General features: G+C 58.2%; 1 protein-coding gene and 1 long non-coding RNA gene across 3 annotated transcripts in view; both read right to left on the bottom strand.

Moving 5' to 3' along the window:
• Positions 1-8,507, bottom strand: part of TMEM121 (transmembrane protein 121) — a 45,478-nt gene extending 36,971 nt beyond the window's left edge. For both annotated transcript variants that reach the window (XM_064515730.1, XM_064515731.1), the window contains exon 1: positions 8,205-8,507. The gene's annotated coding sequence lies outside the window, so the exon portion shown is untranslated. The remainder of the gene's footprint in view (positions 1-8,204) is intronic.
• On the bottom strand, positions 539-2,499 carry LOC135329105 (uncharacterized). The gene is made up of 2 exons (XR_010390322.1): positions 1,658-2,499; positions 539-1,222 (listed from the first exon to the last, which is right to left on the bottom strand). It is a non-coding gene; the product is annotated as an uncharacterized LOC135329105 (long non-coding RNA).
• Positions 8,508-15,616: the final 7,109 nt, after the last annotated feature.

Here is a 15,616-nt window from a genome sequence, read left to right as displayed (position 1 = left end):
TTTCTGACAAGAAGACACCTAATTTTGCAATGGCATGTGGCCAGAGGAGCCTACAGCACCTGACCTCGCTGAGTGCTCAGGTGGCCTCGCTCCAGCTTCCATCACCCGAGGGGTTTATCAGCAGGGTGAGCACAGCATCCTCCTCTGCCTTCCTACTGGGATGGTGCCACTGCACCCTCAAACGCTCAGGACTCCTGGGTCCACAGAAAGGCACAAGTCACCTTCTGGGTTAGAGGACTCGGCTCGCTTCCCCTCGGCCCTCAGGATCACTCATACAGTTCAGAGCAGGCAGTTGCACAATAAAACTTCCCCAGGGTCAACAGTCCCATCCATGACGCAGGCTCCCTGCCCGTGGCTGACCACCCAGCTCGCCCCCGCGCAGCCTGCATCATGCCAGCTGTCCTCCGTGCTGCCCCGCGCATCTCCCCTTTGGCTTGTGAGCAGGGCGAGATGCTGCTCCATGCCCTCCCAGGAGGGCTGCGGGCATCTGGCGCGACAGGTCATGTTTAAGGGTCATTACTCTGCATTTAATGAGTGATTGCAAACAGCTATGAATCATTTATTAATGTTTTCTGAGGTATTAATAGAGGTGCCCTTAATACTGAGTAGGGCCAGTTCATTGTCTTTCCAACGCTCCTTTTTTCCCTCAGTCTATCTGTCCATCAAGCACCGACTGTACAGCTCAGAATTTTTTTGCAGTGTGGCTCCAAGTGGACAGCCATTTTATTTTCAACCATGTAGTTATCCTCGCTGGCTTTCAACAACAAAACGATTGTGGGGTCGTCAGGGAACTCCTGTCATGCCATCAAACCGCTTAAGCAACAGTTGTGCTCGCTTTTGTTTGCCACGCAAATTTGCTGTTTGCACGCAGTTTCTGACACCTCTTTGCTCGCTTCTTTGTGCTTTCATGCTCAGTCTCCCTCCTCTTGGCTTCTCTGACAGCTCCACAATTCTGAAAATGAACCCTTTGCCCTGGGGTCCCTGCAGTGGATGCAGACCCCACACTCCAGGCAGGGACAGGTGGGTTCCATCACCCCTGATGCTGGTGACCTAAAAGGCAGTTGTACGCACTGACTCTATAGCTGGTGGCACCAGGCGCTTCTGAGTGGTAATTCCCACATCCCAAGAGGTGTCTAAGACACAGGGAAAGCCCTCTTTCAATGTCCAGTGGTTCAAGATCCTGCTGGAAGGGCCTCAGCTCCCCCTTCAAAGCGTTGTCTGTCTGGAAGAGGAGGATGAACTCAAAACCCCTGGGTTACAGTGGCTTTGTGCCCGTGTCTACACTCTATGTCTCTTTGCAGATAGTTTATGCTGCCCAGAAGCAATCTGAACTAAGCCCAAATCACTATGATACCAGCCTCAGGGTGACCAGATAGTGGTGTTATATTGGTTTAACTACTGTAATTGCAGCGGGCTGGTAAGGTGCACACGTTTAACTGGAAAAAATAGGCCACGCTGGCCATGCTGAAGTGCTTCTCAGTCAGGAGGCACCTACCACAGCTTTACGTGCCCTGGGCTTTTGCGGGATCAACTGGGAGGGCCATCCAGATTGCAACAGCCTGCCCCAAACCATCCCTCTGCACGGAGCCTGTGGCGTGTTTCCACAAGGAGAGGTGAGGAGATGGGAAGCTGTTAAATTCACATCAAAGAAACTCACCACCGTCTTTCTGCATTCCCCAGTATGGAGAAACGCCCTTTCCAGCAGGGCGACTGAGAGTCCTGGCGGCAGCTCCTGGGAGGCCTCCGTGAAAGCAGCGCCAGCCCAGCGCAGAGCCAGTGCTGCTGCCGGCCCTCCAGAGTGGCAGCCGTCCCTGCACCAGGGTCTTCCTTCGATCCACGTCTGGGGGTTTCATTCCCAGCGGGCCCTCGCTGGGGGATTTGAACCCACGTCCTTTTTCTAGAGCTAACCTCTGTGACTTGAGAGGTCAGCGTTCAGAAAAACAAAAAGTTTCCAGGTCAAAAGTGGTTCAAAGGACTGGAAAAAAGAGAGACGTTGAGCAATGCAATGGCCCTGGGGGGAGGCCGCCAGCAGCTAATACAAAGCGAGAGTCCTTTGCTTGTAGGTCACAACTGCAGCCCCCTCTCCTCACAGAGTTACAAACCCCAGCTACTGGTGGGACCCTTTTCCTTCCCTTTTGCATCCTCGAATGACAGCCCTGCAGTCAAAGGACCCAGAAGAGACATCCCCTGCTGCCACACTCCATCACTCAGACCTGCTGTCGGTAGGTTTCTCCTAGCCAGAAAAAAGATAAGCTGCAGGCAGCTTTGTGCTGAAGCTGCAGACGCTGGCAGGAGCCTGTCTGCGAGTCGCTGCTACGCTATCTTTCCAGCGAGTCTATCCTCTTCATTACTCTCGCTGCTATTACGACAGTACTGCAAAGCCTTAAGCAGAGACAGAGACCCCGCTGTGCTGGACCTGGGCAGAAGAATTTGCATCCAAAAGAGCAGAGACTCCTATAGTCTAAGCGCTCCCACCTGTATTTACCGGGAATGAAGAGAACTCTTGATATTCAGGCCTGGGACAGGGGTTGGGAGCCTGGATTCAGTTCCCAGGAGCTGCCGTGCAGCTCCGCACCCCAGGCTCGCTCGCGCGACCGGCGGTGGCACAGGCCGTCTGCGCATGCAGGAGGGCTCCTGGAGTCCGCGGGAGTGGAGGTGCAGTCTCCTACCGAGCTACACGGCCCGGGCTCTGCTCACGGCCTCCCCCTCTCCTCTCTTCCTCCGTACCGCTGCAATGATAAATTATACCTCGGCCACTGCTGGCCTGTTTTGTTTCACCGTTGCTGGTGGTGGAGTCGGAGGAACTGACCCAGTGATCTGTGAGCGAGCCGCAGCCCTAGGACTTGCCGAGGGCTGGCGAGAGGCCGCAGTTAATGCATAGTCTCAGCTGCAAGTGGCAGGTACATTGTAAGCGTGTCCCCTGACTCAGTACCCAACTGTGGTGAGTTTATAGCCCCCGATACCGTTACATTAATCATAAGGAATCTCCCAGTTCCTTGGAAAGAGAACAACAAGCTCTCCAGGGCTGGTTTCAACAGTTTTATTCCTAGGTAATAGCCCTCTCCCTCATTTATAGCTATGTCTAGACACAAAGCGAGGAAGGTGCTATAAACATTTAATGTAAAAACCCTGCCTACCTCCTAATTCCTGCGTTTCGCATCCCAGCCATGCCCTGAACGCACAGGCATAAAGTCCATGCTCGCAGAGTCCCCCACGCACGCGGCCCCCGGCCCTGCCGGCTCCCCGCTCCTCCCGGGCACGCTCCCGGCACGGGACGGCCAACGCAGCCAGGGTTGCCCCCTCCCCGCCACATGCAAACCACTTGCCGAAAGAGGCCAGGTGTGTAACAAACTCGCCTGGCGAGATGCAGTTGAAGCAGCTCTGCTGCTGATGGCACCTCTCAGCACTGCCCTTCCGGAGACCCTCCGACCACGCGGGACATAGACAAAGGCAGGTATCGATCTCTCCCATACACACTAGAAGAGAGATGAGCTATTGAATACTTTTTTTCCCTGCTAACTCATTATTGATCAAAACCATCAAAATTAACGTAATGGGATAAAATCCTAAAATGTTCAAGGCCTCTATAGATGCCATAAAAGCATTTAGTAAAGTTTAAATACTGTATTTAATGTGCTCGTAGCTCTAGTATCACTATCCCAGTCACACCTTGTGCAGAGAGTGCTCCTTTGCCTCCAGGGAAACCTGAAATAGGTAAGGGAACCTGAAATAGGTAAGGGAATCCAAAACAGGTAAGACCTCCGAGGCAGAAAGCCAGGGGACAGTGTCCAGGCAGGATATACGCTGAAGCCCGGGGACCATGCAACCAGCCTGGGCACATCACGGGGAAGGAGAATGAAATCAAGACACCATGGGAGGTGATGATGGCACTGCCCTGCTCTCAGGGACAGACCGAGCACGCAGCAGGGGCAGAGGACAGCCACGGTATTGCAGAAGAGCTTGGCCAACAAAGCCAGCATGGAGAGCAACCAGAAAGGCCATCAGGGATGGTGGTGGGTAAAGAACAAAACCAACGCGATGGTGACCTGCCTGCGGTGATTCTGCTGCCACGAAGGGTGGTGACTTCATCTCATGATGCTAGTTGTTGTTGATTATTTTCCAGCTCTTGTGTGCATTCATGCGCTGCAGAGCACTTTGGATCCTTCAAGATGAAAGGTACTTTCACCAGCTCTTCAGTGACTTGTTTCCTATTATAGGTCTGGTTTTGACACTCCCCCACCCTCTTGTCTAAGTTTCTCTACAAAGCTCTTCTCACTTTTTCATCTTTCTTCTGTGGTCTCTAGCCAGGAGGAAAAAAAACATATTTATTTTCTTTTTGGAAAGCTTGAGATTAATCAGACACAGTGGTCTGGGGATGTGAGACTTCAGCAGAGGTGATTCACTAACAAAGAAGTCTGCATACTTTTCTGTAAACTCCTCTCTTAAAATGGCTTGGTGCTTAAGGAAAATGAAAAGCCTTTGTTTTCTGCATTTAAGAAGCCTAGTGGATGTTTTAATTAAGTTGGGTAGGAATTTTCAGTTACTTGATGTGAAAATGCGAGCCTGTAAGAGCTGCCTTTGATGCCTGAGTTATGTTTTAAACACTTGATGAGTCCTGCAGAGTTGGTAATCTCTTTAGCACAGCTAATAGCTATTGCTAGAGTGCTCGTGAAATCCTGCTTTGTTTGCGTCTCCGCGGGGCTGGAGGCGTCCTTAGCAGTTGCAGTCCTCCACCCTGCTGCACACCGGGGGCTGTTTGCAAATCCGAGGCGCTAGCAGCTCCCGCACCAGCTCGGGGCAGGGGGGAAGAAGGATGCGCAGGCCCCAAACTCGGGTGGCTGGTAGCCAGGAGCCACGAGGGTCCCTGACCACGTCGAACGTGGGCGATGCTGGACCGCTTTCAAGCACCTGCTTGCACAACCTGGTGCGACCAGAGATGGTTGCAAGCGCCTCCTGCCCGCCCTTCCAGAAGGACAACCCGCGCGGGCTGGCCCACTGGCAGAGCCGGAGGGACCCCATCCCCGCGCTCAGGAGTCGGGACATGCCACGGTCTGCACGGGCATGCCTCCGGAGGCCCACGGCTGCTACCTCAAAATAAGAGCTTTCCCTCCCAAATATTTTGAATTGACCTCTCTCCAGACCTGCAGAGACACCCCACGCTTTGTGAGAAGGACACCCTCTGCTCTCCCGCCTCAGATTTGCTTTTGGGACAGGTAGGGAAGAACTGCCTTAGGGGAAATGCAAACATCTATTGACAAAGGATGGGGAGAGATGAAAGCCAACCAGATCTGCCTTACTTCCCTAACGCTGCATGTTTTCCTGTTTCTGTTAGATTGCAACTGATATGCACGCCCGCACACACACACACGCGCACACACACACATGCGCGTGCACTTTTGCCACATGGCCATTCAACTGCCAGCTGCTCCTCCCAGAAGTTTTGCAGAAATCTCTATTTACATACAAAGCTACTTGTCAAAGCAACAACAGCAAACTGTGAAAGCAGAGCGAGTGCACCCAGATAGCTTTGAGTCAACAAACTCAGCAAATGCCACTGCTCTCCAGGACGGCGCGAGCTGGCTCCCTTCCTCCTGCACACGACGCGGGGCACCGTGAGCCTGCTGCAGGACCGCAACGCTGCCCGTGGGCTAATGGGGCCCCGTCCTGGCCGGAGCCCTGCGGCACCAGCACGGTGCAACCAGCAAAAGGGAAGCCAGCAAGACAAGGATGAGCTCTGCCACAACGCACCGCTAGGGCTGTGCCCTGAAGGGGCACACAGCAAACCATCAGTAGCAATCTATCAATTTATTAGAGTAGAAAAACGGGAATAGGAAAATATTCTTTCTCTGGATCTACGCGCTAAATAATTCAATAACCAGTGCTACTCCCCAAGTTGGCATGTGTTTGTACGCAGCGCTCCCAGGGGATATCCCACCGCTGCCTTTCTACAGCAGGAGGACAGAGAAGCTAGGGCCCAGATCCTCCTCCGCCTCCCTTTGAAGAGCTCCTTGGAGCACCGGCAGCGCACAGCAGCGCAGGGACCGGGACGGACGCTGCCAGGGCACTCGCTTCCCGGCGGGAGCACCAGCGCGGAGCGGTGCCCAGCCACGCTCGCAGCCTCCGCCACGGCTGTGAAACCCCCCTTGCGCTGCTGTGTACTGCCTTATATTTATTTCCCTTAGTATTTTTTAACGGGGGGAGAACCATTTCAGCAGAAATCCTGGCTTTGCCAAATTTCAGAGGAATTTTAAGAACAGTTATGCTCAGGCAGCCTTTGAGGCCATGGAGTTAAACGGGACAGGGCTCGAGTCCCTAGTGCCGCTAGTGTCTTAACTAGTGGCGATTTTCTGCAAAACTGGCTTAAACAGGCAGCCAAACATCTGTTTTCATTCTGACGGCAAAAGCTTCGCATTGGGAAACGGAGATAAACCCATTTTATATTCAGCCCAGTCTACTGTGGGTTGCAGCAAAACCTGTAGAGAGCTCTAAAACTGCAGGATCTGTGCTTACTTCATCTTACATCTGTGACGCTCCAGAGAAGGGGATTTCTGGGGGAGGACCTCCCGCAGGGACAGCAGCCGGGTCCCACACGTTACGCCAAACGATGCCGCTTGGATTCTCGCAGCTGGTGCGCCACAGGACCGTAGGACAGCATCCCCGCGGCCCGACAGACACTAGGTTATCTGTCTCAGGGGTTTCAAACTGTCCTGTCTACATCCTTTCCCCTTTGCCCCCTAATAGGAAGGGGACCCGGCCTCTCTCCGCTCACACCTCACTGCCAGGAGCCGTGAGGACAGCGTGAGCCTGACTGCAGCTCCCGGCTCTAGCAGGCGCTCCTGGCTCCCCTCCCGCGGTTGTTGCCCCTCGGGCAAGTGCCGAGCGGGGACGCCAGCACTGGACCTCCTCCAAAGCCCTGGATCACGATCCCCTGCCAATGCGCCAGCCTGAGCACGACTTCCTCAGCGGCGCGGCGCAGCTGTGGAGCGATGCCCCAGCCCACACGAAGGCACAGCCCCATTGCACGGCTCAGCTGCCCGATGCACGGGGACAGCCTGCCACCACGCAGGGCAGAGGGGGAAAGGCTGCAGACAGGGATGTTCCAGGAGCAGGGAAGTCCCCGAGTAAAACCCGCACGTGACAACCGGGCACTGTCACACCTCGGGCTGCTCTGCTCAGGCTCTCCCCAGACCCACCACCCGCAGCAGTCCCCACACATGTCATGTGCACAGCCAGGTCTCAGTGGGTAGCACCTCAGCCCGTTGGTTAGGAAAGGGGACGGAGAGCAGTCCCGCTCCCAGCACACTGGGTATCCACCAGGGAGGGCTGAAACCTCGCTCCCCCATGCCCGGGGAGCCTGGAGCTGCTGGGCTGTATGACCTCTCCCCGGCTCACTTTCGGTGGCCGGCTGCAGAGGGGAAGGGTTTTGACCGGGCTTGCAGCATCCCTCCCGCAGCAGCCGCCTCCCAGCGCGGCCAGCCGCCGGTGCCCAGGCCAGGCTGAGGAGGGCTGGAGGGGCTCAGAGTCCCTCAGGGGGATAGGAGATGAGCCGGGGCGCTCCGGCATCCTCTGCCCGAGGCCTAGCCCGAGCCCGCTGCCGGCCGGGACGCCCGGCCCCCGGCAGCGCCAGCCCCCGAGGCGCGGGCGGCTCGGGCCATGCCCGGCGGGGACCCGGGCACCGCCGGCCCCACGCGTGGGCTCCCCGGCCGCGCACAGGCTTCCCGGAGCCAAGTTTGGTCCGAAAGCAACAGCGGCTGCTCCCGGCTCAGCAACCCCGCACCAGCACCGGCGCCGAGGCTGCGCCTCTCCCCGCGGCGCCCCGACCCGGCTCCCCGCTCCCGGGCCCGCGCGGCCGGAGGCGGCGGTGCCGGGCGCCGCAGCGCAGTGGCGGGCAGCGGCCCCGGCGCAGGGAAGCCGCGGGGGAGCCGCGGGCAGCCCCGGCATCACGGTCGCCGCCGACCGGGGGAGCGGAGGGGGGGGAAGCGCCCGGAGCCCCAAGGGGGGCAGCCCCGTTCCTGCGGCAGCCGATGCCGGGGGGGGGGGGCGGGGGGCAGCAGTGCCCGGCGGGACCGGAGCCTCCCCGCCGCCACGGGGAAACTTGTCCCGGGTCGGGAGCCGGGGGAGGCGCTGACGCAGGGGCGGCCGAGCCCGGAGCACCCCGCGGCGGGGCCGGGCCGGGCCGCGGCGCGGGGGCGGCGGTGCCTTACCTGCGGGGGAGGCTGCGGTCCGCGCCGTGAATCCGTGCGCCGAGCGGTGCGCAGGGCGGGCGGGGGGCCGGTGCCCCCCTCCCGGGGCCGGCGGCGGAGCCCCGGCCGCCCGCCCGCCGCTCAGCCCCGCGGCGCCCGCCGCCCCCGGCGCGCTGCCCGCCGCCCCGCCTCGCCGCCCGCCGCCCGCGCTCGCCGCATCGCCGCCGCTGCCGTCGGGGGCTGCGGGCCGCCGCCGCCGCTCGCCGCCCGCCGCCCCGCGGCCCCGCGCCGCGCTCGGCGTCCGCGGGAGGCGCGCTGGGGGCGGGCGGCGGGGCGGGCGCGCCGGAGCGGGGGGAGCGCGGGGGCTGCCCGCCCCGCCGCCCGCCCCGGCCCGCTGCCTCCCGGAGCCCCGGTCCCTCGCCCCCCCGGCTGGATCGCCCCGGAGCCTGCCCCCCCCACGGTGGGGATCCCCACTGCTAGGAGCTAGGACGCCTCCCGGAGCCCGCGAGTCCTGTCTCTGCCCCCCTTCCCCTTCGCGGGGCCGAGAGCAGCCCCAGATCCCGGGCCCCAGCCCCAACCCCAGGAGCTGAGCTAACCCCTAGCATCTGGGACCCCCCACTCCTGCCTTAGTCCTGGGGAGCCGAGATCATCCCTGGCATCTGGGACCCCCCACTCCTGCCTTAGTCCTGGGGAGCCGAGATCACCTGGGCATCTGGGACCCCCCACTCCTGCCTTAGTCCTGGGGAGCCGAGATCATCCCTGGCATCTGGGACCCCCCACTCCTGCCTTAGTCCTGGGGAGCCGAGATCACCTGGGCATCTGGGACCCCCCACTCCTGCCTTAGTCCTGGGGAGCCGAGATCATCCCTGGCATCTGGGACCCCCCACTCCTGCCTTAGTCCTGGGGAGCCGAGATCACCTGGGCATCTGGGACCCCCCACTCCTGCCTTAGTCCTGGGGAGCCGAGATCACCCCGGGTATCTGGGACCCCCCACTCCTGCCTTAGTCCTGGGGAGCCGAGATCATCCCTGGCATCTGGGACCCCTCACTCCTGCCTTAGTCCTGGGGAGCCGAGATCACCCCGGGTGTCTGGGACCCCCCATCCCCCATGCTCACCCCCATCCTGGGCAGCTGTGATCAGCCCCAGAGTGTAGGATGCTGTCCCTCTCCCAGGCTGTGCTCCACGGCACAGTCTCACATCCGCCACAGACAGCATGGGTTTTGGATCCCATCTGACTCCTCACTGTATCTAGACCCATTTCAAGATTTTCACGTGGATAAAACTACCTCCTTTTCCCTCCTCTCCCCTCCACACCTGGCTGGTCCTGTACCTGCTCTTGAAACTCTTCCTCACCCCCCATCACCATTGCCCTTCTGTGGAACCTCCTTTTGGAGACTCATACGGACATCAGGGGCAGCAGGAATCCCTGACCTGCGTTCACCTGTATAACTGATGCCATGAGACCATCTCTTCAGTCCGCACAACTCAGCTTTTGACAGCAGTGGTTAAACTGCAGTGAGTCCTATCCTAAACACCAGGCCTGGTTTGTGCGTTTCCGGCAGTGCGGAGCCCCGTAACCCACAAGCAGCCGGTCCCAAGGTCAGCGTGCTGCCTTCATCACTGGGGACGAGACTCTGTAACCGCCGTTTCCCTGGGAGAGGGTCTGAGCCCCAGTGGATGGACAGCTCTTTGGGGACCCTGGGGTGCAAGTTTTCCTCACCCGCTTCAGCTCTGTGAAACCCACCCATGTGAAGCATCACGTATGTCCCCTCACAGCTCCACCTGTGCCTTGTTCCTTCTCCTTTTCCAGACCCCTTTCTGTCTTTTTGGTCTGTGTCTCTTTTTACAAGGCATTTCCCCTGCCACTGCGAAGGACCGCAGCAGGCACGGGGAAGGCAGGGGATTCAGATGTACCCGGACCATCGGCAGGGCCTTTAACACTCTCACCACCCTGACAGCAGACTCAGCCACCTGCGTTTGCCCCGGGCCCTGATTTCATGGCTTGTTGAAGGCACTTTTGCCCCACCGTTCCCCTGGCAGATGCGACTCCCTGTCGATAGTGGCTCACGTGCCCAGCTGCAGCAGTATGTGGGCACAGACCTTCCTGCCCCTCTGCCCCCAGACCCCAGCTGCCTGAGGCCAAGCTTCGCAGGCCCCTGCGTTTCCAGAACGAGCTCACCTTTGCAGGTTTTGTTTCCTGGTATTTTACACAGATGCGTCCATTCCCAGTGGTGATGTCTAGTGACATTTTGTGTTTAATCTTTCCTTTTCCGTAACTTCTAATCACTTTGCAAAACAGCTTGCTTCCTTCACAACATTTCCAGGGAGAGTTTTGGCCTTGAAGTGTGAAGGCAAGGTGCTCAGCTGTGTTTGCGGTGGCTTTATAGAATTACAAACCTCGAGGAAAGTATGCAGCGCCTTTATTTTCCGCTGCGAGGGTGGAGACTGGGCATTGCCCCAAGGCAAGGGCAGCGTGGAAGCCTCGTGGCCGCTGCCTCGGAGCGACCCCTTCGAGTCTGGCCCTCCCCGCAGCACCCCCTGCTTTCCCTGCAGTAACATGCTGCCGGGGCCATGACACCCGGCAGTGGGGTGCGAAGGCTGGCCGAGGGCATCCCCCCGCCTCCCTCCGTCCCTCCCCGGCCGGGCTGCTGCTGTTCGCGGGCGGCTCCAGCACACAGCGCTGGACAAGGCTGCTCGCTCCCCTGTGTGGTCCCCGGGGTAATGACACCCCGAGCAGAAGCTCTGCCTTGCTGCAGCGCTAAAGCAGCATCACATGCGACTCCTCAGCCTTGCTTTAGTGCCAGACGCCCAATCCTTACAAACCGCAGCTTTCGCCAGCGGTTAAGTGGGTTCCCGGTTCTAGCGGGACCCAGAAAAGATTGTGTTTGCAGAGGTGGCGAAGAGACACAGTGCTGAAGGCAGCCCTCCCCACGGCGCTGAGCAGAGGCGGCCGAGCGGCTTGCCCTCGGCGCTGCATCGATTGCCGAGCAGCAGCGCGCTGGGTCCCTGAGCTGCGCGGATGGACGGAGTTTGCTTCAGGACGGGCTATTTCCAGGCATTTGACCTGCTCCGAGGAAAAGGGCAGGGTATCACTCGTCCCTGCAATGCCTGCCGGGGGGAATGGCACTTGCAGCCTGAGCCACAGTTTGCACTGATTGTGCTGCCCAAGGTACTAGGATTTAGTGGTGTGTGTTTTGGTGGCCTTTACGGCAGAGATGATTGCTCTCTGCTAACAGAGGATGCAGTGTCCCACCAGGGAAAGGGCATCTCTGGGGGATGCGGTTTATGGATAAGGTTTATCACACAGTGAAACTAAAGCAAGAGCACAGAGTCCTGGCAGGAGAACCAGTGCCAGTGCCTAGCACCAGAGCCGGGGCAATAGAGGCAGGGACTCCCACCAGGAGACCCTCTGGTGCCTTGCTGCTCCTGCACCTGTCCCTGCAACCCTGCAGGAAAAGGAGCTCTGCATGCCCTCCTGCATCTGGACCTGCTCTACTTTTGCAGGCCGGCCATAACCTTAATTTCCAGCTATATTAATGAGCAATACCACAGATTGCTGTGAGGCGCTCATGACCGCACCAGCTGTGACAGGTAGGCCTCACGTCTGTGAGCTGGAGCACCGGCACAGTTGTGATGTGAAGTGTTGCAGTGCGAAGCAATTTAGAGATCTCTCTGTGCCCTCCTGGTCACTCATCACACGCTGAATTATGCCACACTACTCCAGTCGGGCAAAGCCAGCTCTTATGCTAATCTGACTATTCATTAGTCTAATAACTCTTACTTGCATTTACTGTGCGGCTTAATATTGTCAACACACCTTAATTTTGGCTTAAGAGTGCTTGCACAGTGAATTATAACTGTAGAGGTTCATTTGCAGAAATACAGCTTTCTGATACGCCCAGATCCGTGGAGTTTACAGCCAGAGAGATCTGCAGGTCACTACGTCTGACCTCAAACGCCCCGCAGGCTGCTCACCCCGTTACTGCTGCCCAGAGCTCGCGTGCGATGCAGCGTGCCTGGCCGCAGCGGACGTCGGCAGGGGCACCGGCGTCTGTCAGCAGCGCGACGGTTGGGTGCTGGTTTCAGCTGGCCTGGCCTCGGTCCCAGCTTTCAGTTCCCAGTGACCCCTGCAGAATCTCTCCGGCAAGGCGCGTGTCCGACAGCATGGCCGCGTGCCTCGTGCCTGCAGGTGTGTGCTGCCAGGGTCGTACGGGGGCACTAAGCGATGTGCTCCAGGACAGATGTGGGCAAGCCTACTCGCTCCCAGCCTCCTCCAGAGCTGGTGCTCTCGTGGAGTACGTGGCATTTCCTGCTCACCAGAGACTTTCTTTCCCTCTAATCTCCATTTTTCATTCTATCTTCTCTGTCTTCCCACTCTGCCCTCTGTTTTTCTATGGCTTTCGCGCCTTCATCTTCACCTTCAATAGGATGTGAACGCAGGAGAGTTCAACTATTAAGCAAAGTGCTGGGTCATTTGAGCGAGTCCAGAATGAGGCATAAGGAGTTCAAGGGTCCCTGTTTGGAAATACACATTAGTTCATTACCCGTGTCGTAATTCCACCCATTTATCCCTCTGGAGCTGGATGAATAATTGAAGAAAGGTTTGTGGCTAATTGATTTGCTGATCAGTGGAAAGTAATCATGAATAATTTATCTGATGAATATTATTCAACCATCCGTAAAGCTGGTCAGTAACTGAAAATAATTAGTTGCAAACGCTCAATTTTTCAGCTGATGGTTTTGTCCATTTGCAAACAGGCCTCACGCGTCTCACCCTCCAGTGTGGATCCCTGCGGGTTTCTCCCGGGACTGGTGCAGGCATGGGTCGTTAGCGCAGCTCTTCTGCACGGGCTGAGCGCTTAGTGGGGGTCTCCTGCTGCCGGCAGCTCTGGCAGCCGACAGGGCGATTCCCTCCCAGCTCTGCTGGCTGCAGTACAGCAAGACCAACATCCCGGTGGGGCTGTTTGCAGGGTCCCTGTGCTTGCAGGGTCCCACGGGTGCTGCCTCCAACGCCCTGAGCTGGGTCCAAGGGCCGGGTGCTTGCCAGCAGCCGCTGTGTCTTGCGGATCCACAGGGGTCCATGATGTCTGGAGTTCGGCATCTCTCGCGCAGCCGGCACCCGGGCATCCCTGTGGCGTGAGAGCCAGGACGGAGACCTGGCAAAGCCGAAAGTGCTTCCCGCTGCTATGTTACCTGCCTGCCTTGCAGCTCAGAGGCTGCTGCATGTGTTGCCTTGCTGGCTCCAATGTGGGGGGACACCCAAGCAGCGTGGAGCGGGGAAACGCAAGCGCTTGTCCGCTGAGTCCTTCCTCCACAGCGTCTGTCCCCTGACGCCGGCGCTGAAGGGTTGCACTGCCACACGAAGGTGGTTTGGCTCATCTTCGGACGCCCTGTCTGCAGTCAGGCCTCCACATCCTTTCTCTGCCAGTAATTGTGCCTTGACAAATTTCACCTGCGGCCCGCGCCCCTTGGAGGGGATGTTTTGCAGCGTGCTCAGAGGATGCTCAGCCCCGACCGCGGCCGAGCAGCGCCTGCGGAGGGGAGCCGGCGGCGCTGCCGCGGCCGCAGAGGACCGGCACGCTGCCCGCCCTGCAGGAAGCTCGCAGTCCGGGGCCGGGGCTAATCTCGTTATGCAGCGGTTGCAGCCGGAGTCAGGAGTTTAATTACGTCTTTCCTTTCCTTGCCGGCTCTCAGGAAAGCCACGTCTGCCCTGCTCTGCGTGATGCTCAGCCACGGCTGGAGGCAGGCCGGTGTTAAACAGCACGGAGGCAAGGGATGGAGGCTGCAGACCCAAGAGCTATGGTTGCAGTGCCTGCTTTACCACCAGCCGCTGGGCGCTGACGTCCGGCTGGGAATTTGCACAGGGTCCTCATGGCCCGGAGAGCGGCGACGCGCACAGCCCTCCTGGCTTGGTGCCCGAGCTTGCCCACCCTCCAGGGCGGGTTGGAGAGCCGGCGCTGGCTGCCGGGGCACCTCGCTGCATGGATTTATGCTGCCTGAATGTATTCCTCTCTGCACTCGCAGCAGATGCCCGGTGTAAATCAGCAGCAGCGACGAGCCGGGCTGCCCCGCTCCGGCTGGGACTGGTGGCCCTGGCAGGCCGTGCTGCGGCTGCAGACAGACGTGGCGCGGCGCTAACGCAGCCCCGGCGAGGGGGCTCCCACAGCCCGCGCGGGCCGAGCTGCCCCAGCGCGGCGGGAGGAGGAGAGGCGTGCGCGTCCCTGGCAGGGAGGGGAGGGGGCGAGGGCCGCGGCCGGGACGCCTCTCCCGCTGCAGCCATCTTCGCGAGCAGCTTGGGCGAGAGCGGTCTGCCTGCCCAGCAGCAGCCGCAAGGATGCACTGGCATTTGTCACCTGCACGTCTTCTGGTGAGCGTGTTTCGGTGGAGGATGGGCTTAACGGCCCAGGCGCAGCAGAACGAAGGGGAGAAATTTGCTCAAGACAGGCTAATTGATCTTAATGAGACCGGAAGGGCTTTGTGCTGCAAACACCAGTGTTTGTTTTGTGGGTTTAATGCGATTTCTGGCTCGGTTTGATTACTCTGGGGAAGCCCTCTGGCCTCATAAACAGAGCCGTAGGGAATCAATGCTGATAATTTCGGATGCTGCTCTCGGCCTGAAGCAGCGCAGCCGTCCAGGGTGGAAGCAGAACCAGGGACAGGGTAATTGCAGATGGATTCAATTAGCTCCCAATTAGCAGCCAGCTTGGGCGGCCCTGGCCTGGGGGTGGTGGTGGGTGTCTGGGCTGGTGCTCCCAGGTAGGTTGGGAAGGCCTGGGAATGATCTACAAGTCTGATTTTTCCAAAATTTGTTGAAAAAACTTATGTTCTTCTCCCATTTAAAACCCCAGGTGATGCTGATGAAAATTGTTGTTTTCCAAAAGCCAGTTTCAGGGGAAAAATTCTTTCTCAAACCTTGGGCATTTGGATTGTGACTTTCCTAGGAAATGGTGTAATTCTTGCTTTCATCTAACTGAAAAATGGGACCACAATGTGTTTTTGTGCTTGTTTTTTATTGGTATCTCCTTAAATGGAATGGGAAAAAATGGCTCTGAATTTCACGGCTGCTGCTGAAAGAGTGGCTCTCCTGAGTGCAATATTTCCATCAAGACATTTCTTCGTGCCTGCTAGTGGCTGTCATTATAAATAGCCAAATACATACAATAAATACTATATGATATGTATATAATTATGTATATTATATACCTACAAATATATATATAGCATTTATATAAGCAGATAATGGGGAGGATTGCGTTATCCTGGCTTCCAAGATGCCTTCAGTGCTGGGAATATGCTTTTATTCACGCTCCCGGTGCCTGCCTGTGCTACATCCGTGCTGGTGAAACCCCTGGAGCCGGTTCCTCCGTGCTGCTCCTGGCACCACGGGACGTCAGGCCTCATGGGTAGGGGCGCACGGGTTTCCCAATGCCTTT

The sequence above is a fragment of the Dromaius novaehollandiae genome, chromosome 8 (genome assembly GCF_036370855.1).
Source record: "Dromaius novaehollandiae isolate bDroNov1 chromosome 8, bDroNov1.hap1, whole genome shotgun sequence".
NCBI lineage: Eukaryota > Metazoa > Chordata > Aves > Casuariiformes > Dromaiidae > Dromaius > Dromaius novaehollandiae.
Note: the sequence above shows the minus strand (reverse complement) of the source record. Positions and strands in the feature narration are given on the sequence as shown.